Source organism: Equus asinus, chromosome 2 (assembly GCF_041296235.1).
Source record: "Equus asinus isolate D_3611 breed Donkey chromosome 2, EquAss-T2T_v2, whole genome shotgun sequence".
Lineage (NCBI taxonomy): Eukaryota > Metazoa > Chordata > Mammalia > Perissodactyla > Equidae > Equus > Equus asinus.
The window spans coordinates 105,035,638-105,059,973 of record NC_091791.1 but is presented as its reverse complement, the minus strand read 5'-3'; the positions used below and the strand labels follow the sequence as shown (position 1 = coordinate 105,059,973).

The 24,336-nt window shown below is 50.1% G+C and overlaps 1 protein-coding gene across 2 annotated transcripts in view; it reads right to left on the bottom strand.

Moving 5' to 3' along the window:
• SLCO3A1 (solute carrier organic anion transporter family member 3A1) overlaps window positions 1–24,336 on the bottom strand; it is a 288,987-nt gene that overhangs the window by 84,580 nt on the left and 180,071 nt on the right. The gene's annotated exons all lie outside the window — the stretch shown is intronic.

Sequence of the window (24,336 nt, the reverse complement as noted above, 5' to 3'; positions counted from 1 at the left end):
ATTCACCAAAGTACTCAGGTGTTCACCCAAGGTGACCTCATTTTGTTTCCATTGCTCAGAACTGACAACCCACTGCCACTTCCATCTGGCCATACTGATGCCATCGCTAAGAGCAACAACAGAGTGACTCTCCATTGAGTACCTCTCATGTGTCAGGTGCTTTAGACACGGTACATAATTTAATCCTCATGACAACCCAGAGACAAGGGTGTCTTCACCTCCAGTTTACAAATGAAGAAACTGAGGCACAGAGAACTTGGGCTACCAGCCTACGGCCACACGACTGGATAGAAGCCAAGGTTCTGTGGGCCCCCAGTCCTGCACTTCCTCCCACCCACCATTTGGCAGGAGGAAATGGCAGCAGAAGGGTTGTGGGCCCTGGAAGTCCTTCTAACAAGTTCTAGAGGAGACGGTGTCTGCAGGGTGCAGAAAGCCTGCTCTGAGCCTTGGCCCGCCTGTCACTCGGAAGCCTAGTGGCCTGAGGGAGACTCAGGCATACATGCACACACACACACGGGGCACTACACAACTCCTTCAGCGTCGGGGACCCAGGGCCGTGGTTTATGCATCCTCCACTTAACAGGTGTGCTGTCCTCCATCAGTGGAAATGGGAGGCGAATGCTAAGACATTTTGTCTTGTCGCCAGAGGGAGCCAGACACCTTCTCATGATAGGGGACTGCTGCTTCAGGAGTGTGGCTGGAGGTCTGCAGTTCAAGGTAGGAGGGCCAACCTCCTGCTCCTCTGCCGGCGGCTTCCTCGCCTTCTATGGTAGCAAATGGCAGATCTGTGATCCTTAGTGAAGGTCCTCACACTGTGTCTGTCAAGAAAATGACCATTTCCAAAATGCCTGGGAAGGGGAAGGGAGGCCTTCAAGATCAAAACAGGTTACCGCAACCATGGCGCCTTGACCTCCCCACCCAGCTGAGTCCGTCCTTGACTATATTAATCCACCTAAAACTGGTGGAGTAATACTCCCACCCTGCTTGAAACCATCAGGGGCTTCCTACTTTATAACATAAAGTCCAAACTCTGGGCTGGCACTGTCATGAGTAGGGGCAGGGCTGTGATGCCAGGCTGCACCAACACACCTGGTGCCAGGTGGACCGGCCTCTGAGAGCAAGCTGGGGACCGCAAGATGGGGGTGGCGGCCCACAGCCTTGCACTGAGTGCACACTGAACTGTGGGGACTGGTCCAGCGCTGAGCCAACAGGAGAGGGACACATGGCAGCAGCCAGCATGGTGCTCAAGGAGGCCAGGGAGCTCCTATCCAGGTTTGAGCAAAGCATCACAATCAGGCACTGGGGTGGGGAGGGTCCTGGGCTAGTGGGAGGTCCTGGGCATTGTCCATCTGCCTATCAGTGGACCCAGGTCCCTGAAGAGGAGGCCTTCCACATAAGCAAACGAGCAGAAGCCCGGCTGTCACTCAGAGGGGACAAGATGGGGACGGGAGTTGGGATTCTGGAATAAAGCAGAACTCCCACCATCAAAACTGCCCTGCATCCAGGGGGGCTGACAGCACTGAAGCCCTGAAGCAGGCCCCAGAATACAGGGTTGCAGCTGCAGAAATCCCTATCTAGAGGCAGGGCGGGGGGGTCCCCCTGTCCCAACTGGGGCAAGACTAACAGACTGCAGGGATGACAGCTAGTGGGACCCGATGGCTGCATTCTCCCCTGCTTCCAACCTCATCCCCAGTGGCGCCCCTCCACCAGGGGTTTTGTCTGAAGAAGCATGGAAAACGGTTGAGGTGGGAGTGAAATGCAAATTTCACCCCTGATTTATCACTAAGGGTGACGCGGCTGCTTGTTGACGTGACAGTCTGGTGATTTCAAAGCTGACAAAATTTGAGGACGGGTTATTAAACGCTGCATTTCTGTGTTCTGTGAGAAGGGAGCCTTCACTGTCAGAAGTCGACAGACCTCACTAGGAAGGAGTCCTGACTGACCAACTTCATTTCCTTGGTGGTTTCCAATAGGGTCGGGAGGCTGCTCAGATTGGGGGAAAGTCATAAACACGCATCTCGAGGCAAGCACAGACTGGACAAAAACACTGGTTCACTCTATGAGAGAAGGCTGGCTGAACGTCCTCCAGGCAAGAGAGCAGGTGCATGGAGTCTAGTCAAGATGAGGGAGTCTCACCCATCCCGTCCTCAACATACGTGATGGTGCACTGGCACACTGTGCACATTTGAGAGGGGAGGTCAATACACCAGAGGATGATTAAAGACTCAAGATGAATGACACAGGCTGAATCCATGGACCCAAACTCTGAGGGAGAAGCGTAGCCAGTGTTCACGGACAGGAAACTTTAGGATGGACTGGGGAAAGTGTGGTGCCACCAGCTGTTCAGGGCAGGAAGTATCAGCACGACTTCCCATCAGTGAAGCTGTTGGCCCAAATGTCAATGCCACCTCAGGGGCATCAACAGAGTCTGGGGCACAAAGGGGTGGCCCCCCATCCTCATATGGTCAGTCCCCAGGGTGGTCAGTCCAGAATATGACGTTTAGAAAGGGCCATGCCATACTGGATTTTCTCCTGGAAGAGCACCTGGGAGAAGGAGGGAGCTAGAAGCCATGGCACGAACCAAGTAAAGGACCGAAAAAGAAGAATGAGCCTCAAAAAGAAGAATAAGCAGGAGGTATGACTGAAATGCTGTCATGAGGGATAACAGCTCAGCCACCGTGTATCTTTCCAGAAGCCAGAACCAGATTTGGAATGCAGTTATAAGAAAGCAGGTGACCGGGAACGTTGGGCACAGATGGACCGACTGTCTTAGGAGGTAGTGAGCTCCTCGCCAGCGGGGGTGTTCAAGTGGAGACCAGGTGTCAGGGTTGACGGGGAGGGAGTTCCTGCTGGGTGGTAGAAAAGCAGACAAAACGGTCCCCAATTCTCAGATTCTAGGATTTTCATCTGGGCAAACTGCCAGGAATTTCTCAAGCTTCTCCACCATCCCGAGCACACAGAGGGTGGGGATTCTTCTCCCCAACTGCTCCATGCACACAGGTGTGAAGCCCCTTCTCCAAGGGGCAGCAATGACTAAACTCACAGGGAGCAAGCACGACATGGGGGGTGCCCATCAGAAAGCCGAGTCACCACTGGCCATCCTCCACTGCTCTGCTATCCGCTCTCTCCCAACTCGGAGGCTGAATCAACACCAGCTGCTTGATTTCCCTGCGTCTCAGTCCCGGAAGACAGCTTTTCTGGAAAACTCGTCTGTGCAGACACTGAATCTCTCCAGAGAAATTGAGAGGCGGGATTTCAACGCACAGATTGGAGAATGGGGGAGAAGTCGCTGAGGGATGTCCACTTTTCAAAAGGCAACGGGACAGATGGATAGATGGATAGCAGGACTTGAGACAGCACCACATCCACCCGGGTGGGTCTCTGACGCGGTCCTCAAGGCCCACACTAGAAGAGAACTGGAGAAACTGTCTCAATAATTGGGCCAAACACTATGCGCCTCCCTTTCCTGGGAAACTGCTTCTGGTTCTGCTTGGAGATGAGGGGGAGGGGGGAAAAATTACGCAAAGCCAGCAAACAAAGTCCGCTTCCAGCTGCGAGACCCGGTTTGGGGGTTCACCGAAAGGATCAGATCAAACTCCTCCCACCAGAAGCCCTGGGCAGCCAGCAACTTGTGCTTTTTTTTTTTTTTTTTTTTTAACAAGGGGAAAGAGACTGTCTCAGTTCTGACACTCGACAGGCTGGCTCAGGAGAAGACAGTTTCTCCAAAGCAGGGGCTCCCAACCAGGGGCAAATTTCCCCCCAGGGGACCTCTGGCCACATCTGTAGACATTTGTGGTTGTCACAATGGGGTGAAGGGACGCTACTGGCATCTAGTGGGTAGAGGCCAGGAATGCTGCTCAACAGCCTACGAGGCACAGGACGGCCCCCACAACAAAGAATGGTACGGCCTCAAATGTCACCAGAGCCAAGGCTGAGAAGCCTGCTCTGAAGCACCCAGGCTGCAGCTGATCTCAGAGCCTGGCGTGGCCCACAGTCAACCTGCGGGGCAAGCAGGTGGGGCTGGGAGCAGGAAGCGGGGAGACCACTGGGATCCATTTACCACGGACTGCCATATGGCACTCAGAATTCAATAAGCTTGAGGAGCTCCCTCGTCTCTACCAGAGAAGAAGAAAAAACCCCTGATCCTTCCAACTCTAAAAGCTCTTGATTGTCTGTGAAAGCCAGAAGGAACTTTCTCGTCCACTGGTTCCTGACCACCCCTGCTGTGAAGTCAGCTGCGTCCCCATAACACCCCTGTCATCTGTGTCCCCGGGGTGGGGCGTCTTGGTGAGGCAAGAGGTAACGAATGACTTGAAGACAGCTGATCATGGGTAACGCTGCAGCATCTAGAAGAACCGAGGAGCTCACTTTTCACAGACGATGGAACTGAGAGGTCACGTTGTCCTGCCCAGAACCCACCCCCGCCCCCAGCCTATTCCCCAGCCTAGGACTTGACACCAAAGTCCCCCGAGCTCTCTTGAGCAAAGCTGTGGTTTTCAACCGCGCTCCCTGGTGCCTGGGGCTGCCAGGCAGAGGGTGGGGGAGGGAGCTGAACGTGGGAGGCCAAGGTCTGGATTGCACTGTAACCAGGAGCCCCTCCTTCGCCATTCTGTCCTGTGGACTTCTGTGTAAGCTTTCTGTAGTGGGATGAATGACAGCCCCCAAAAACGCATGTTCACATCCTGGAAGCTGTGAATGCGACCTTATTTGGTAAAAGGGTCTTTGCAGATGTAATTAAGTTAAGGATCTCGAGATGTGACTGAGGTCCTGGATTACCTCGGTGGCCCCATAAACCCAAGTGTCCTTATAATACACACATAAAGAAGAGACAGAGGGAGAAGAGAAGGCCATGTGGAGCCAGAGACTGGAGTCACAAACCAGGAGTGCCCGGAGCCACTAGAAGCTGAAAGAAGCGAGGAAGGATTCTCCCCGGAGCTTTTGTGGGGAGCACAGCCCTGCCAACACTTTGATTTCGGACCTCTGGCCTCCAGAACCATGAAAGAATAAATTTCCGTTGTGTTAAGCCACCAAGGTTTATGGTAATTTGTTGTGACAGCCTTGGGAAGCTAATGCAGTTTTCTTTAAGGAAAGAGTCCATGGCCAGAAGTTTGAAAATCACCAGTTCTAGTGGGCCACCTCCCCTAGGGGTGATGCTAAGTCCAGAGCAGGGACTCAGAAACCAGCACTTCAGTGACAGTGGAGTGAACAAGAGTGTGAGGTTGGGTTGAGCCCAATCTCCTTTTTCATCCATTAAAGGGAAAAAGGAAGGGTGGCTATGCTTATTGGGCTTGGAATTGCTCAATTCTTCCAGAAATTTTGCAACATCCAAATCCTTTGCAACATCCAAAATCCTTTGAAATCTATTAACTGAGAAGATACTAGAATCCACAAGTTAAAAAAAAAAGTCCTAGTGCTGTCGTTGCTCTCCAGGCACCTCCCATGGGGCGCCCCAGAGGGAAGAACTGATCAGTGGCATGAACTGCACCCTCGGTGACAGCTGCAAAAAAACAGGACCCTGGTTTAGAGACCTCCCTAGGTTCTGGTGCAAGTTACTCAGTGGAAGGAGCTCATCCCGTCCTGGCTCCCAAATCACGACAAAGACACATCCTGTGTGCCTTGCCTGCCAGGAACGACCCTACAAATGGCCTCATAAACTCTTAGTCACAGAGCAGTCTTCAGTCTTCAGACATGGCCAGCTCCTCATTTCACCGGTGGGGACAGCAAGAGCAGGAAAGATGAAGTAACATGTCCCTAGGTGTCACAACTAAAGAATTAGGGGCAGAAGAGAGGCCACAGCCCACCCAAGGACCTGCTGCTCTGTCATAGCGCCCTGCACTTCCACCTGCACTGGCGGGTTGGCATCATCCATCAGGAAGCCCGCTCTGTGCCCCCAATCATTTGGTAAGCCCTAATGCTAGAAGAAAATTATTCTGAGACAGGCCACACTTAGCTTCAAATAGACTCCGTCTCTGACACATATTTTTTAAAAGGCTAGAGAGGGAGTGATTATAGCTCCTACTTCACCTGTTCCTGAGTGTGAATTACTCAGCTGGACACACAGGGGGCCCCACACTGTCCTTCGAATACCGCCCATCTGCACTCCATTGTGGCTGGACTAGAGGACCCGGTCTCCTCTAAATGGCAGACTGTGACCCTCCCCAAGCGCAGGGCCATGCTGCCTTCATCCTCACACTCCAGGGAAGGAGCGGCAGGCTCCACAGCTCCTCACTCCATCTGTGAGCTCGCCCTCCTTGAGGTCCAGCTCCGCCAGCCACCCCAGGAGGGCATTGCCAATGTCCTAGCCAAAATGCATCTCTCCCCACAACACCCCTGTGGGAGGGAGTGTCCCAGCTGTTCTTAGCAAATACCCAGGGCACGGCTGCACCTTTTTCATCCTGGCTGGCTTCTTTTCTTTTGCTTCTTAGTGTCTTTCTGTGCTCCCTCTACCCTAAATATACTGAAATAAATAAGTAACTTTAAAAGATAGGCATATTTTTTTTAAACTGTGGTAAAATTCACCTAACATAAAACTTATCACCTTACCCACTTTGGAGTGTACATTCAGTGGTGTTAAGTATATTCACGTTGTTGTGTAATCTCCAGAACTCTTTTTTAAAAGATGAATATTTTTAAAGGATGAAAAATTTCAAATATAAAAGTAAAGAGAACAGTGGACCGGCCCGGTGGCACAGCGGTTAAATTCACCTACTCTGCTTCGGTGGCCTGGGGTTTGCCATTTTGGATCCTGGGTGCGGTCCTAGCACTGCTCATCAAGCCATGCTGTGGCATGCATCCCACATATAAAGTAGAGGAAGATCGGCACGGATGTTAGCTCAGGGCCAATCTTCCTAAGCAAAAAAAGAGGAGGATTGGTGGTGGATGTTAGATCAGGGCTAATCTTTCTCAGGGGGAAAAAAAAAAACAACTAAAGCGAACAGACTAAAATAAGGAAGACCCGGATACTCATCACTGGCGCCAACTGTCATCACTCATGGTCAATTTTCCACGTCTGCCCCATCTACTTCTCCCACCTCTGTGTTATTTTAAAGCAAATCCCAGACATTATTTTGTCCATAATGTCAGGACCTACCTTTAAGATAAAAACAAAACCATGATGTTTCTATCACACCCCAACATTTTACAGAAGCTGCAGAAGGTGGTTCACCCTTCAAAGCCCCTTCACCTGCCTTGTCCTCTAAACACGGTGTGAGGCGCCATCAAGACCCATTTTGCAGACCCAGGAACTGATGATGAGGCTCAGCGACTTCTCAAGAACACTGATGCTGCGCCTGAGACTTCTGAATCCCAATTTCATGTTTCTTCCACATCCCTTACACTGCCTCTGGGAGGATGACTTGGTTGGACCAGCTGGTTCTGAACGAGCCTGAGGCCCACCCAACAGAAGCACACCCTCACCCCGCTCTGACCTTCCCGAGTTCTCATTTGAGTGGCCTCCCAGTTTGGCTTCTTTAAAAATTCCTGCTCGATTGTCTTAGTATAAAAGTATAAAGGTTATTGCAGTAAGTCACCTTAACTATTTCACATTCCATTTTTCGTCTTTGGGGAGAGAGGCAAGAAAGGCAGATTTATGTCACCTGGGTGGGTTCTCAGCCACCACTCTTGGGGAGGGCTTTCCCCAGTGAGTCACTTGGTGACTCATTTATCCTTCTGCTCTGTGGAGGGCGGGAGCCTTTAGAGGAGAAAGAACCAGAATGCAAAGGATTACTCATTGCGGAAAGCTGCCTCCTCCCCCAGCAGGCCCCACTCCCATTCTGGATTCCCCCTGCCCCTGGGGCCCTGTTGATGAGGGTGGATTTTGACGGGGTTGGAACTGAGAATAGCAAAGAGCATGGCACCAAACTGGTCTGATTTATATCACCAGGAGTGATGCCCTCTTGTGCAATGAATGCAAGGACTGCTTCTTTCTCAATGCTTGCTCCCAACAGGAGTCCTGGCAGAAGTATACCACCGCAGGCAGGACCACTGGGGATGACCTTTTCCTGAGAACCACCGACTGTAGACTCCTGCATACAGAGTACTGTATTGCATTTTCAGAATGTCCATCACACTGCACTGAAAACATCTGCTTACACATCTGGGTTGGTCTACCTAGACCAGAGTTTCTCAACCCTGACACTATGGAAAGGATAGGGCGAATAATTCTTGGTTGTGGAGGGCAGTCCTGTGCATTGTAAGATGTTTAGCAGCATCTCTGGTGTCGGCCTATTAGATACCCTCAGTCTTGACATCAAAAACGTCTCCAGTAATTGCCAGATGTCCCCTAGGGGTAGCAGTGGCCTTGACTGAGAACCGCTGATTTAGAGCATGGGCTTCCTGAGGTCTAGAACCTCTGTCTCAGTCGTCTTTGCCCCCCTAGAGCCCAGCACAGTGCCTGGCCCGGAGCAGGAATCCCCAACTATTTGTGCATCTCTACGAATCACCCTGTGAAACAGGTGTGTGACCCATATGTTACAGACCGGGCAGCTGAGGCCCAGAGTGGTTCTGAACCTCCTAGCTCACACAGCTAGTGAGTGACAAGGCTGGTAACTCCAGAGCTGGGCTGTTTCTGTGCCCTGTGTAAGGGGTGGGAGCTAGCAGGTAGCTCCAAAGAGAAGCTTCACCTGGGATCCTTCTGCTTTCCAGCTCTGGCCGCCCACGAGGCGAGGCTGTTAACACTGTTGGGACAGAATATTCCAAAGTGCCTGTAGCTGTTAATTAATAAGGAGTGTGTTTCAAGGCTTCATTGAACCTGGAGCCTCTGTGCTGACGGGGATCAAAGTGACTGGAGCCACATGGTCCTACCAAGCATGAGACGAGCAGGTTAATATTTTTTTCTAGTAGCTTAAACCTGAATAAGTGATAATACTTTGAATCAGGTTTGCAATATGAAGCAGCCAGAGGAAGCTCGGTGCCCCAGTGCAGTTGGGCTGTGAATGAATTTACTTACAGACTAGAAGTGCTGTCTTAATTAGGTTTGGAGTCTGCTTTCCTTTTTGAAGAGGAAAGGAGAACAGAGAAACCGTCTGATTCATACTTGAAAGTGGGAGCGAGGTGGTGGTGGGGGATGGACTCACGTGGTTTGCAATCTAGAACCAGATTTGCTGAGCAGAGTCTAATTTCCAACGCGGCCACTGCAGGCTTCTAGCTAAGTTCTCCTTTAAAGGCATGCCAATTATGAGGGACACAAAGAGCTTCACGCATCTACACCTGGAGCTCAATCATGCCTATACCACCTGACATTGCCCAGCAGTGTCCTTAGGAGGTAGCCTGGGTCATGTGTCATTACTCCGCAGTGGTCAAGTGGGTACAAAGGGAAATAGTAACCTGCACGGATGCTCCCAGCGCCTGAAAGCCAGTCCCCAAAGGTGCATGGTCAACCTGTAGTTAGGGGAGGCTTAAGGAGTCTTATTTAATGATCTAGTTGCTGACACCTGACACCAGGTTAACGCCTTAACCACACCATACTTGCAGGTCTCCAGATTGAGAAGGCCACTGTATTTGTGTTAGGAGAGAAAAAGAGAAGCCAAAGAGAAATGGTTCCAGTGCAGTATCTGGGTGTCACCCCCTCAGCTGGCTTACTATGCTGCGAGAGGTCCCCAACTTCTCCCTCAGAGATGTAAGACACGTGGCCTGGCACCTGGGTAGTGGGCACTAGGGTGCTGGCAGGCTGAGGTGAAGGGGTGGCATCCTAGGCTGAGGACACCATGTGGGAAGCAGAGGGAGGTGAGGATGGGATCTGACCCAGAGCAGAGGGCGGGACAGCAGGTCTGAGCTGGATCACGGCAGACCCAGCGTGCCTGGGGTCACAGCTGTGGTCTGCAAACAGCTGTGGGGAGACAGAACGGTCTCCAGGTGGAAGAGCCATGCCCTAGGATGCCTACCCTGGCAGCTCTCTGGACATGTGTAGGGGGGATTAAAAAACAAAAAGAGAAAGATGAAGACACAGTGCCTTGTGAAACAGTGAGGGAGAGGCAGTGGACCCTGCTGGGCAGTGAGAACCCCAGGAGCAGGGTCCTATGAACCACCCCTTCCTCCTCAGTCCTTAGCATGCTGCCTACAACACATCAACTCTTGAAAAGAGGTTCGCTGAGTTGATTCAATAGGCCATGTGCTTATCGCCATTCTCAATCCTTGTTATTTTGGGTGAGTCTGTTTGCAAAGAAAACCATGTTCTCAAGTTGCTGGTTAAATTCTTGGTGGCAGAGGTAGAGATCCAGGCAGGTACGAACGCCCCTGGAACCACATAGTCCCTACAGACACAGGCTTGGGCGCGGGCTCCTTGATGGTGCAGAAACCCTCAACAAGCAATTATTTAAAATGTGGTGAGCAGACTGGAGCTGCTCGAAATCTAGGAGCAATGGACACTGAAGAGAAGATGCAGTAAGAAGTGAGTAAGAACTTGACAACTAGGAGCTCACATCGGATTTTAAAATGCTGGTGTGGAAGAGCCTTCTAGAAGAGGCCACACCATGGGATGCAAGTGATGAAGATGCTGGAACGGACCATCTCATTGAGGGCTCAGTTTGCTCTGCCCTCTAATGATTAGATGCATGCAGCGAAAGTCTTATATTTATGTTAGATCTTCAGACCTTATTCATCTTATAACTGAGCTCGTACCCTTTACCAGCCTCTCCCTATTTCCCCCACCCCTCAGTCGCTGGCAACTACCATTCATTCTACTCTCTCTTTCTACGAGTTTGATTTTTTTTGGGGTTCCACAAATAATTCATCGCATGCAGTATTTGTCTCTGCCTGGCTTTTCTCACTTAGCATAATGTCATTCAGGTTCATCCATGCTATTGCAAATGACAATTTCCTTCTTTCTAATGAATGAATGATATTCCATTTTATATATATACACACACACACACACACACATACACATAGACATTTACCAAATTTTCTTTATCCATTCATCTGTCAACACTTATTTCCATAACTTGGCTGTTGTGAATGATGCTGCTATGAACATGGGAGTACAGACATCTCTTCAAGATGATGATTTTGTTTCCTTTGGATATATAACCAGATCTTATTGGAATTGCTACATCTTATGATAGCTTTCTTTTTAGTTTCTTGACTAACCTCCGTACTGTTTTCCACAGTGACTGTACGAGTTTACATTCCCACCAACAGTGCACAAGGGCTTCCGTCTCTCCATGTCCTCACCTACACTTCTCACCTCTTGTCTTTTTGAAAGAGTCTTGATGTGGAGGGAAAAGCTCTTGTTTCTCGACACTGATACCCCACAGGTGTCTCCTTAAAGCAGCAAGTCCCACCTTTGCCACACGGAGCACAAAGACAACATGTGCATGGCCCCCAGCATGAATGGACAAGGCTACTCTCTCCTGCAGAGACCAGCCCTGAGCTAGCTCACCCCAGGCCCTGCCCAGCCACCTGCGCTGAGGGATCCCACTGTGTAGTGCCTGTAACCCCGGCTAGTCCCTGGAGAGAGGCATCCAAGAACCACAATATTTGAGAGAGCTTGGCGATACTGTAGCCAGCACCTTCCAAACTTGTCTCTTTTTGCAGTGAAACACTTTCCTCAAAGGAAAGCTCATGCAGAAGACCAATCCAAACCAGATGAGCAGAGAGCAGCTCTGGCTGCAGGGGGTCAGCCTGCTTGACCCCTCCTCCCAGCTACTCTGGGGCTCCAGAGGTGCCTTAGGGAACCCTCGGGCTCCATGGAAAGTACTTTCAAATTCAAGGCTCTAATCTAGTCCAACCCCTTTATTTTATAGGAAGAAAGAACTGCCCTTTCTTCTCCAGGATGTGAGTGTCCCCATAGGGTCATCACCAAGACTCTACGGCCCTTCTGAATGTGCAGCTGGAGCAAGCAGCCTGGCACCCCTGCATGGTGCAGAGGGCTCTGGGGTCCCTTCCCCTGGCCTGCAGGATGGGGGTATGAACATGCTCGTGGTCTGGCCATGGAGGGACATACCACTGGGCCTTAAAGCACGCATGCACACAAGCACACACACAGACACGCACATACGCCCTGGGTGCCATCAGCGGGACAGGTCCTCAGCGTTTCCCTATTTAAGATCCAGCTTGCTCTCATCTCCCAGCATTACTTACAAGGCATGAACAAGCCAACCAGGACTCCCAGAGACATCCTAGAACGGCATCTGAATTCTCGTCAGGTCCACAATAGGCTTGTCTTTCACGTGTTCCCACATTCATCCAGATGTTGACTTTGATGTTAACTGAGGAACAGGGAGGTTTCCATCCACAGAGAACAACTAACCTTGACGGGCCCCTGAGACTCACTGGATCCTCCCCCCAAGTCTACAAGGCAGGTGCTATTCTTAGGCTCCCTTTACAGATAGAGAAACTGAGGCTTGGAGAAGTCAAGCAAGCTGTCCAAAGCCACACAGTAGAGTGAACAGGAGAATGTGGATTTGAACTCACCAGTAAGATGCATTCCCATTTCCCCCCAGGAACCAGCTATGTCTCCACATTGTATTCAAGGTTTGCATCTCTCAGAAGCACCTTTTTTCTTTAATAATAATAACTACAATCACTGCTATTTATAGAGCACTTATTACATCCTAGACCTTTTGTATGCACACTGTCATTTCACTTCACAAAAATGCCAGAGATAGGAACAATTCTTTTCTCCAACTTTGAGATGAGGGAACCAAGGCTTAGAGCCGGGCACTGTGAAGCCAGCACTGGAGGCTTTCTTCATGGGTTCTTTCCATTGGATGCCCCTCCCCTGAAGGCCTGGAGGACATCACACGGGTGCTCGCCCTCCGGTACCAACTCCCCGTTGGAATTTGGACTTGGGCCAGCCTTTTCCCTCCAATTTCCTTCAAGACAGATTCATTAGGTCAACCCTCTGGAGGTTGTTCTTGTTCTCCCAGAAGTTCCGCCCGCTGCTGAGGATGTGCTCCCACCAGGGATAGTGAGCACGGCCCGAACACCTGGGCCTCCCGCTGGCAGAATCAAGGATGACTGGTCCTCGCTCTGCTTGTTTCATTTCTGTGACTGTTGCCCATAAAAAGCTTCCTGGCTTCTGAGCTCCCTTCCCTAAGAGGCTGGGGAAACTTCTAGCCTCCTAATGCACAGCTTCCTTGTTTTAAACTTTCCAACCACGGCTCAACAGGACCGCCAGATAACTTTTTATCCACTTCTAAACAGAAATAGCAGGGGAGCTGTAAACGTTTTAATATTAGATTGTGGTGATGGTTGGACAACCCTGTAAGCTGTGCATATAAAACAAGCAAATTTTATGGTATATAAATTATACCCTAATAACATTGTTTAAAAAAAAGGAAAAGCAATAAGAAGCGTTTTTAAAAGAGCTATAAAGGGGTTTGAGCACATGGGTCCTCCTTAATTACTGCAGACAGCAAAGGCTACAGGGGAAAGGCTGGCCACATATTTACGGCAACTCTCCTGAATGATCTAGTGAGTTCTCCTTTTCTCCTTGCAGAAACACTGGAACTGAGACCCCAACTCATCCAACTCACCCTTAAGCTCAGTTCAGCAGGTGGGGGTTAGGGGGAGGAGGTTGGAGACCCAGGAGCAGAGTTTAGCATAAGGTGCATCTACTAGGAGGTTCATCCACGAGGGGTCATTAACTGAGGTCCCAGTAGGGCCCTGGTAGAAGACTGTCGAATGCGGGATCCACAGCTGGACCAGCTGCAAGGGTGGCCTGGTGGAGGGGTTACCTTGTCCCCAGTCACTGGTAAGCTCAGAGTAAACACATCTCTAAAAGTCTCATTCATCTCATCTATAAGATGACAATACTTTTAGCACCTACTTCATAAGGTTCCCCTAAGAGTTAAATGAGATAATCCATGGAAAAAGCAAAAACTCACAATAATGCCTGGCTCAATGATGTTTTAAAAAATTTTGTTACACTCCTTAAAGGGAACAAGTGTAGGCGGAGTCCTCACGTTGCCCCTGACAGTGAGTTTATACGATTTCATTCAGTCTTCACAATGATCCTTTGCAATGATTCCCCTTTTAAAGACACAGAGAGAGAGGCTCCCCAAGGTTAAGACACTGGCCCAGGTCACGCAGCTAACAGCTAGCAGAGCTGGGATCTGACCCAGGCCTGGCTGACTTTGAAGCAGTTGTCACTCCACTACGCCATTATGACAAAAACCCCACCCACGTTTCCAGGGTTTGGACTGAAATGGATTTCACTGGTTATCTATGCACATGAGGGGTCCACGTCAGCATCTCTCACATTGACAACACGTCCATCTTTGCTGAGGTCCACACTCTCAGTTGTCATGGCCACATGCTCAAAACAGGCCCCAGTGGAACATCACAGCACATCAGGTTCCCAAATGGTTAAACTTCCCTCTAGCTTGGAGCTCAGCACTTAAAAGCAGAACCTGAACTAGCCCTAAGGGGCTATTTTTAGCTGCCCATGTTCGTTGTCCTTTTTGGGCGATCTGATAGTGCAGGCTGAGCTAATGCTTTCCGTCCTGGTGTTTTCCTCTTATTAACTCCTACCTTGAGAAATGCTGAGACTCCAAAGGCCTGGCCCAGTTATGGGGCTGCAATCCAGACTTATCTAAAGGGACCAGAAAGAGGCAGGCAAGCCCTGATCCAGGCACCCTCCCAGGGCTGCCCTAGGGTGGGAGAGAGGTTGGATGGGAGCCAGTGGTTTCCAGGCACACTGATTTCCAGAGAAAGCCTTAATAAGCATCCGGCAGAGGGACCACAACGATAATCCCAACGGCCACGCTCCAAGCCAGGAGCAGGCCGCCTGAGCAAGAGGCTGAGACAGTGGCCCGGCTTGTCAGAGACTGCCTCTGGGGGACGGCTCTGCTCTCACCACCCTGGAGTAACTCCGTGAACAGCTTGAGTTTACAATTAGAAATTCACTCCTTGGGCCAACTGGTCTGCCGGTCGCCAAGCCCTGCCACCCTCTTCAAGTTTTCTAACGCCTGCCAGAAGAGTTGCCTTCTCCAGGACATAAGTTTGACCACACCAACCCCTCCAAAACTCATCAGTGATCTTTCATTGCCTTCTGGGAGAAATTCACACTTCTTCACACGGTTCACAAGACACTCCGGCCCCCTCCCAGAGCCTCTTCCCCATACGCCGCACTCGGGGCTGCTGTGTCTGCCTGCATCTCAGAAAGGCTCATCTGACTTGGATAGGGTCTGGCTGCTCCCTGAGCCTCCCCCCAAAAATTGATACGCACTCAAACATCACCTCCCCCACAAAGCTGCTCCTTCCCGCCCTGCAAGCTCTCAGAATCTTATTCCTTCCAGCATAATAAACGCTCAACCCAAGTTTGCTGCATTGAATTAACTTAAGGCATCTGCCTTCAATTAAAATATGCAAATTCATCTGGAAAGGGAAGCATTTCATTCCTTAGTCACCAGCACTGCTGTGCCAATGCCTTTGCTGGGTGCCTCCCTGAGCGCAGCATGGGAAGGCGGAGTGAGGACTGAGGGCCAGCAGAAGGGCAAAGAGGTAACTCTGGGAAGGTGTTGCCTCCTTCTCTGGGTCTGACAGAGGAGAGTCCTGGGGCAGCCACCAGGCAGCCTGCGGCCCCTCCTTCCACACCCCCCACCCCAGTTGAGAGGGTGTTTCCAAATCTTGTTTTCATAATGGTATGATGGAAATGTTATTAACCAAACCACTGAAGATTTGACCAAAAAAGGTCTCTGCTAAATGACAGCAGTTTGTCCTCCGACATTTGGCTCCTGCTGTGCATCTGTTCAAAGTGGAATCAAGGAGCTCAGTGTCTGATGGAAGAGACTAGACTGGGAACTGACCCTTCTGGAACAGACTGCGCCCTGGTGCAGCAGGAGGTGACCGTCTCTAACCAACTGCAACCGTCTGCTGCACTCGAGGTGGTGTCCTCACGTCTTAGTTACACGCGGAGAACCTGAGGCCCTGAGAATATGTGATCTGCCCAAGGTCTCCGTCTACCCACGACGCTGTAAGTCTGACCACTGGGTCACACGCCAAGCAGCACGACGTGCAGGGGGCCTAGGCTCCTCTCCCCTTCTTGAGAGCGCTGGACATTACAGAAATTCAGCCACAGCCCTGGGGCTGACACATGTGACATTCAGGTAAGTTTCTATCAGAAAAGTATTCCTGTAAGGAAGGGAAGAGGACTGACACCAGAGCCCCTCCGAGCTCCGGGCCCGGGCTGAACACAGCCACATGCTGATGCAAGCTAATGTCATCTCTCTTTGCTGTGTCCGAGGAGGCTGCCACTCCTGGGCACACAGATGACACAAGTGCAGACCCCTAGCCATGCAGAGACCTCTGAAGCAGCTAACAGGGTAGCTCCCAGGGACATCACAAGGATTCATAACCAATAGTCCCCTCCGATCTATTTAGAGCTCACCTTTATCAAGTGCTTACTCAGAACCAAGGGCTTTTATCTTATTTAAGAAAGTAAGCAAAAGGTGAAGATAGGATCGGTTATTTTCATTCACATTTTACAGGTAAGAAGTTGAACATCAGAGAGGTTAAGCCACTTATCCAGGGTCACACAGGAACTCGTGGAGGAGATAAGATTTGAACCCAGAAAGGGCTGACTCCAAAATCAGCTCATTTAACAGCTCTGCCACACAAGAAACAAGAGACTGGGCTTTCCATCTTCTTCCTACCCAGCCCAGGAAGTATTTAGGGATCCCAGTGAGTATTTAGGGAATATTCCTGAATGAGTGATCAAACGAGCTCTTGTTTGTGCACGCATTACCTTCGGGGAGTAGAAAGGGTTATGCTCATCTCCTTCTACCACAAATTCAGGGATCCCCTGAATGCAGTCCATCACCCCCTCCTCCTTCCTCTCAGTAAACGCTCTTCTGGTGTCCAGATGGAACTAGGAAGGACCCTCAACTCCCGGGGGGGCTGAGCCTCCCTGCTTACAGCTCCCCTGGGTTCTCTGTGCTCTTCCCCTGCGGCTGCTCACTTCAGAGGCAGGAGGGCTGCCCTTCTCCCAGAACAGCAAGGCCAGAAAAGGTGAGCTTGCTGCCTGACATGAGCCAATCGTAAGAGAAGGTCATGCAGACAGCAATCCCTTCCTTTTTTCTGCAGTCTGCTGTGGAATGCATATAAGAAGCCCTGAACCACTTCACAAAGAGAGAGAGAGGGCGAGGGACCTCTGAGAAGGCTTTTAAGAGACAGGAGTCTGGGGGTGACCATCTTCAGGGTCAGGTAGAAGCCATTCTTGACCACGAGGAGCCAGGTGCCAGGTCCTGCCAGATCGGGCTCTGGGGAGCCACAGATGCTGCACCCCGACTTCAGCAAAGATGGGCTGCACTCCTCAGAAAGGCCAGGGAGAGCCAACCACCATGGACGTCATGGGCCAGGGTGCCTCTCCAGGACTCCTGAGGGAGTGGTGCTCTTGGGGGACTCAGTGATCCGGGCCTTGCCCTCTCCTCTGACTGCAGGGAGAAGGAGCTGCAGCCACAACTACCTCACCCAGCCCAGGACACGAACCTTTCCTCCTAGGTGAGCCCAGCCACTCGAGTAAGTGCAGGCAGCCCACTCTGTCCCCATTCCTGGTGGCACAGCCTACTTTGGGCTGGAGTCGAAGCAGAAACTTGGATTCTGGTCCCCGTGCTGCCGTCTTTCTCCCTTACCTGTGCCTCAGCTTCACTGAATAGTTCTCCAAAAGGCAAACACTCCCTCCCTACTCCATCCTACAGATGCTAAAGATGAATTAGATTATTAAAAATATGCAAAACCCTCGGAGGCCCTGAGGATTCTGGTGAGAACCAGAACCAGAGACCGCAGAAATAATTAGAGGAGGTGATAAAGGCTTCTTTGTAGTGGTGGGGATGGAGCTGTGGGAGGCTGAAATTCTGAAATTCTCCTTCTATCATTTTTCGCAGTGAGCTTTTCACTTGAGACACCAACAGGTGTCTCCAGAGCCCCCAACGGAAAGGGCATCTTTTCACGCTCAGAGTCCAGTTCAAAGCAGAATGCCCTCAGAGAGCACCTCAACTGACTGAGAAGGGCCCCTCACTCACTGTGGGAGATTCTCACCACACCTGGGGCCTGTTATCAAGGGACTAGGGGTTCACTCACATTCAATCTGTAAGAATTCTTGTCACCTTAAAAACTTTCTGGAACAGAATGAGATGTAAAGTGTGTGTGTGTGTGTGTCTGTGTGTCTGTGTGTGTGTGTGTGTCTGTGTGTCTGCCCTCCTTGTACAGGTATCTGAAAGGCCTGGACGTGGCTAATGGCTCAGGTCTTCCTCTCCTGGTTGACATTTCCTCCGTGCTCAGGGTCTGCTGCGGTGCCCCGGGAAGGGCTGGGGCAGCATGCAGAGGCAGTGAGAATGGGGCCTGGGAACTCTGCGGAGGGCCGGGGTGTGACTGTCAGTGCCTCTCTGGATAGCAGGAGGAAGGTGGTGCAGCCCGTGCCCTGCCTTGCCTACAGCCCCAGCATGACCACGTGGCCAAACCTTGTGGCCCCCCACCAAGGGGAGCCCTTTGTGTGACGGTGGACATGCACAGGCAAGAACAAGCCCATGGGGGTGTCTGCAGGGGCGATGCGGGCACTGGGAGAACGCCGGAAAAGCCCCTCCTTCTCCGGCCCCTCCTTGCCAGCATGCTGCCCACTCTCAGCATTCCTGCAGCTCCATCCCCACCAAGATGGCCAGCAGGGCAGGACATACAGCCTCCATGCATCTCTTAGCTCTCTCAGAACCCTCCCAGCAGCTCCACTAGCCCTTAGAGCATTAGAGATTTCACAGCTAATCACAGTAGGAAAACTCCTCTGGAGTGATTCAGTGAACAAACTGTGGGCAAGTCTCAGTCTTTCAGGACTCTCAGAGGAGCAGCTGGTAATGAAGCAGGAGCTTGATTCAAACACCAGCAGAGAGGAGAGGCTTCTGCTGGCTTCTCTTCCACTTTGATCCCTGGGATGGAGTTCAGCCGGAGCCCTCCCTCTCATCCAGGTCTATACTCATTTCCACTTGCTCTCAGCCCTGTAATTCTGATAAGGCTCAGGTACCCTCCTCTCCTCCCATCAAGGTTTTGGTTTGTAGATCTAGGGAAACCGGCCACTAGGCTTACAGTGGAACGTGGAGCCCTGAGCTCATGTGCCATCTGGTGAGGGGTATGGAACCCAAGGCGGGCACAATGCCAGCCGCTGCGCACAGGCTGGCTAATGAGTCAAGTGACAAGCTTCCTCACAGGCCAGGCATGCGTCCTGCCAAGCCCTGGGGAGAGGCGCTGGACACAGGTCGTGTTGGGAAGGTGACATCTCCAAGGAAGCACTTATGTCGTCAGAGAGGGTGCCCTGTGCCAAGGCCGGGGAAGGGCTTTGGGAAGTTGGTGAATCCAGCCCCTGCCTCAGGGCAGAGGGAAGGCTGAGCCCGCCCAGCTGCAGGGCACACATCTGCTTCCTGGGAACGGACAGGCAACGTTAGAAACCTGTTCCTGGGCCTTGGCTTCAGCCTTTCTCTAACAAAGGAGTTGGTCTACTTGGTAAGCAGGGCTGGGCAGGACGGGCTCACCACTCTCACCTACCCCAACACCCTCCACTGCTTCCTGAACTGTCGATAAACCACAACAGAACACTGATAAAACAGGTTGAGGAGCGTCCCCCAAACAGAGATGCTCAAATCCTAACCCCATACGTCTGTGTTCCTCTTCCACGGGCTGCCAGATGGTGTCACTCAATGGGGTGTAGCTGCACTCCGAAGGCATCCAGCATCCTGCCTTCAAGGTCATCTGAAGGCCACCCTGACGGAATGGACTGAGGGTGTAGGTTGAAGCATTGATCTCAGTCTTCTGGTAGATTTTAATTCAGAGTAATAGGGGAAAAACTCAAGGAATGAGTCTCACTTATTCTTTAACTCTCTGCACAGGTTAGAGCTCACAGATCTCTTAACACTAAACAGTAGAAGGGGCACTGAACTTAGGCCCCCAGCACTTGATCTGTTTCCCAATGACTGAAATAACACCCCCCACTTTCGGGGGATGCAGGGACGCGACACAGATCAGGGTTGTGTGCACACATGTGCCCGCCTATACAGGAGCCAGGAGAGTATTCAAAGACGGCCGTATTTAATCAATGTGACGATGCAGCTCAAGCCCAAGTCCAGCTTGATCCTTACCAGCTGCACGAGCGTGGCCAAGTCACATCCCTTGTATGGGCCTTAGCTCCCCCATCTACAAATCTGGGGATAATACTACATATCTTTCAGAGTTACAATAAAAATGAGAGATGACAAACACCCTGAGCCTTGAACACTGCCTGGCATAGAGTCAGCCTTCATTTAACGTTAGACATTACTATCAATCATTATTAAAGCAGAGTTTGAATTTGAATTGTTTTTCTCCCGCTCTCACCTAGGGCAAGGAACCTCTCCGTTCTGCAACCCAGTGTCCCCATTTGTCCACAGAGGGATGGGATGGGACAACGCTGAGGACCCATGCAGCCTCTGACAATTAGTGATTCCTCTGTAAGGTGGCCTAGGAGGTCCTCCAGGAGAAGCATACTAAGGGGCAGCAAACATTCTTGTCAACATCTGGACACTGCTCACCTGCCTTCTCCACTGCTCTCTGAAGAACAAGGAGACAGCGAGGCTCGAGAGTGAGGGCTGGGCTGGGCTTTCCATCCCAAGGTGGGGCCCAAAGGAGACCCATCTCTCTGGGACTTGCATCCTCACGGACTGACAGCTCTTAAGTGTATGTATGCAGAAGTGTTTTAGTCCTCCAGGAAGAGAGGTATGTCAGTCCCCGAGACCCACCTCAATGTCTGATCAAAACCCACTTGCATTTTGTCTTCAGCACCTGCCACTCTTAGCTCTAACACTATTTTCAGGGAAAAGTAAGCAGCTCAAAAGCAGTAAGAAAATGACTACAATGCCCTCTATCCCAGAGCTAGCTTTTCGTGGGGTCCCTCTGCACAGTGAAATGATGTTCCACCTGGGGAAAGGGGCACAGGATCCACCATTCCCTCAGCAGCCTTGCCTCAGCCCAAGCCTTCCTATCTGCAGTCCAGGTGGAAGTCGGGCCACAGCAACCTCAGCTTCTAGCGACAGAGGGCCGAGAATTCTCCTGTGCCTGCCCAGCTTCCCAAGCTGGCCGCTCTGACAAATGAGAAGGGCAACTGCCAGGCGAGTGCTGCCTTCTGGAAGGGGATAGACAAACTCTTAGATACCTGGGAACATATTTTCTAGCTGGAGAGAAAAAGTGGCGTGATATTTGTCCATCCATAATGAAAGGATCAAGAGGATAATACAGTAAAGAAAACAGAGAGCTAAATATATACAGACACAAAAATGGGAAGGGGCTGGAGTTGACCCCGAGGATCGTGAAGTCCAGGTGCCCCATAAACCCAGTCATGCCACTGCTGGCAAGGCATTCTTAGGAAGATGACAAGAGGGGTAGCTTCTCTCACTAATGGGGGAGGTGGTGAGGTCTGGGCAGACACACCCCGTCCTGGCATCAGCAACAGCCAAAGAGGGCAGATCTGCTCTGTATATTAGGAGAGCAACTGCCAACAGTCTGAAAGGGAACTTACAGGGAATGTGGCTCTGGATAGAAGGAGGCCCTCGGAAATAAAGTCTCGCTAATACCACACGGGAGGAGAAAGGTCGGATGAGTCTATAGTTTAAATGGGAACTCACAGATCGACTTAGAGCTGCTAATGACAGATGACGGAAGGAGCGACATGTTTTTAAGGATGGATACAGAAGAGTGGCAGGAACCCCTAAGCAAAAGGTGGGCCCTGCTACGGCCCAGAAAGGGATGAGGTTCTAAAAAGTAAAGAGCTCAGAAAGGCATTTCTAGAGCAAGACGAAGCACCAGCAGAGTATGGGCCTTCAATTCAGAGCAGATGGTTCAGCAAGAAATCGTCCTCAACTACAATTTTACACATTGTTTTTTTCCTTCAAGGAAAATGTTCTTTAACCCTAAAGGGTTGAACAAATGTGGCTATGAGGGAACCAGAACCCAGAAATAAAGGAAAAAACTTCTAAACATGTTGTCCGATGACCTCAAGGCCCCTTGCTTGCCCCGGGAATTGGATGGAGTCAAAAGTTCAGAAGTACATAGAGGCTGCATGGGAAAATTATGTAAAAACAAAGAAAATACAGAAAACCAGCACTAGGCAAGTGTCCAGTCTTTAAAGACCGATAGGCAGATTCTGGAAATAATATCAGTAAAATAACAGAGTGTATTTAACCAATGGTTTCTGGAACTTTAACAAAAAAAAACCAGCAATAAATATGAGTAAAAATGGGTTTCCCGAAAACAAATTGAATCCAACCAACCTCATTTCCTATTTTCATAAAGTCAATAGATTGAATAAATTAAGGGAAAGCTGACGGTGACCCTCATCTGACAATGTCTCCCCAGGCAGCCTTGATTCAAGATGGCGGAACGCCAGCCACACGCAGACTCCCATTGGTTGACTGGTACAGCAAGCTGGAGGGGTTGCATGGGGCCCAGTCCCTGCCTTGTCAGCCACGGTGAGACCTGCTGGTCAAGTGGTGGGTGAGTATGAAGTGGAATGCAGGAATCAAGACTGCCGGAGGCAGCGACAGGCTGCAACAATGGAGCGGAATGAACACCACGAGAATGGACAGGGAAAGAAAGTTTTGTATTAGACAAAAAAATAAACCACAGAATAGGGATCTTTGACTGACAAAGAGTTTCAATGAAAAAAGACCTCAGATCTCTTTTGCTTGACTAGAAGTTCAATGTGGTGATAAAGCTGTTAAAAAAAAAATTTTAAGTACTATAGAGGGGGCAGGTGAAATGAGCAAAGAGGGTCAAAAGGTCAAACCTTCAATTATGAAACAAGTCCTGGGGATGGAAGGTGCAGCATGGTGACTATAGTTAATAATAGTGTATTGTATATTTGCAAATTGCTAAGAGAGTAAATCTTAAATGTTGTCATCCAAGAAAATAAAATGTAACTATGTGTGGAAATGGATGTTAACTAGACTTAGTGTGGTGCTCATTCTGCAATATATACAAATATCCAATCATTAGGTTGTATACCTGAAACTTACATAACGTTATATGTCAATTACATCTCAATAAAAGAAAAGTCTAGAGGGAAAAAGCATTACCTGCAGCAACTCATTTAATCTTCAGAACTCCACAAGATAGGAACAGAAACATCCTTATTTTAATACAAGATGAGTCTGGAATGTCCTGTGGTTTGTAGTGCCAAAGAGGAAGAAGTTCCCAAAAAACCCCCACACTGATGGGGTGTGTACATCAAAAGGACACAAGAATCACTGAAAGAGCACCCAGTGGCCAAAGCTGGGACAATTTAAGCAATAATATAAATAAAGTAGTATTGGATTACAATCCAAAGTATGAAATAAATGCCCATGAGCCTACACCCATATAAATCAATAAGTAAATAAATAAAGGGAGGAGGACAAAATTCTGGTGCATAAAATTCCAAATAATTTATGTAGATGCTCTGTCCTGTAGGAGGTGGAGCAGAACTCCTCACTCCTTAACTGTGGGTGGCACATGGTGACTTCTTTCCAAAGAACACAGTACGGAAAGAGGGAAAAAGAGTCACTCTACAGTGGAGAAACTGACTAACACTCCCTCTGCAAGTTGATCGAGGTCAACATCCACAGAGATAACTCATGTTGAGAGTATGTGTCCTTGATACGATGGGATGAGGATGGCGCTTGACTTCTGGGCTCTTCTCCCAAACCCCTATCTCCAGTCTACTCATGAGAAAGAACAGCAGACAAATCACAACTGAGAGACCTCCTACAAAATACCTGCCCAGTCACCCTCACATTGTCAAGGTCATCAAAAGCAAGGAGAGTCCGAGAAGCTGTCAGAGCCAAGAGGAGCCTAAGGAGACATGACATCTAAGTGTGATGTGGTGTCCCAGATGGGATCCTGGGACGGAGAAAGGACATCAGCTAAAGACTAAGGACATCTGGATGAAGTGTGGACTTTGGTTAATAATAATGTTTCAACCCCGGTTCATTAATTGTGACAAATGTACTATACTAAGATAAAATGTTAATAATAGGGGAAAGTGGGTGTGGGGTAAATGAGAATCTGTACAACCTTCACAACTTTTCTGCAAACCTAAATCTACCATAAAATAAAAAGTGTATGGACAAAAAAGAGGAAAATGGGGCTCTGAGAGGCCACACGTGGAACCACAGTCCTGCCTATGAGACTTTCTGATTGACATCTACCTCCCCCTTCAACTGTACCCCTGGGAGTGCAAGGGCTGGCAGGTTTGTTCACATCACATCCCAGCTCAGCGCTGACAACACGCCTGGCCCACAGCAGATGCTCAGTAACACTTGTGAATAAACAGGAAGACTTGGGGACATCTGAAGGGTTGTTGGGTGAAAGGGCTGAATCTAGTTTAATTATATAATTCTAGAGCAG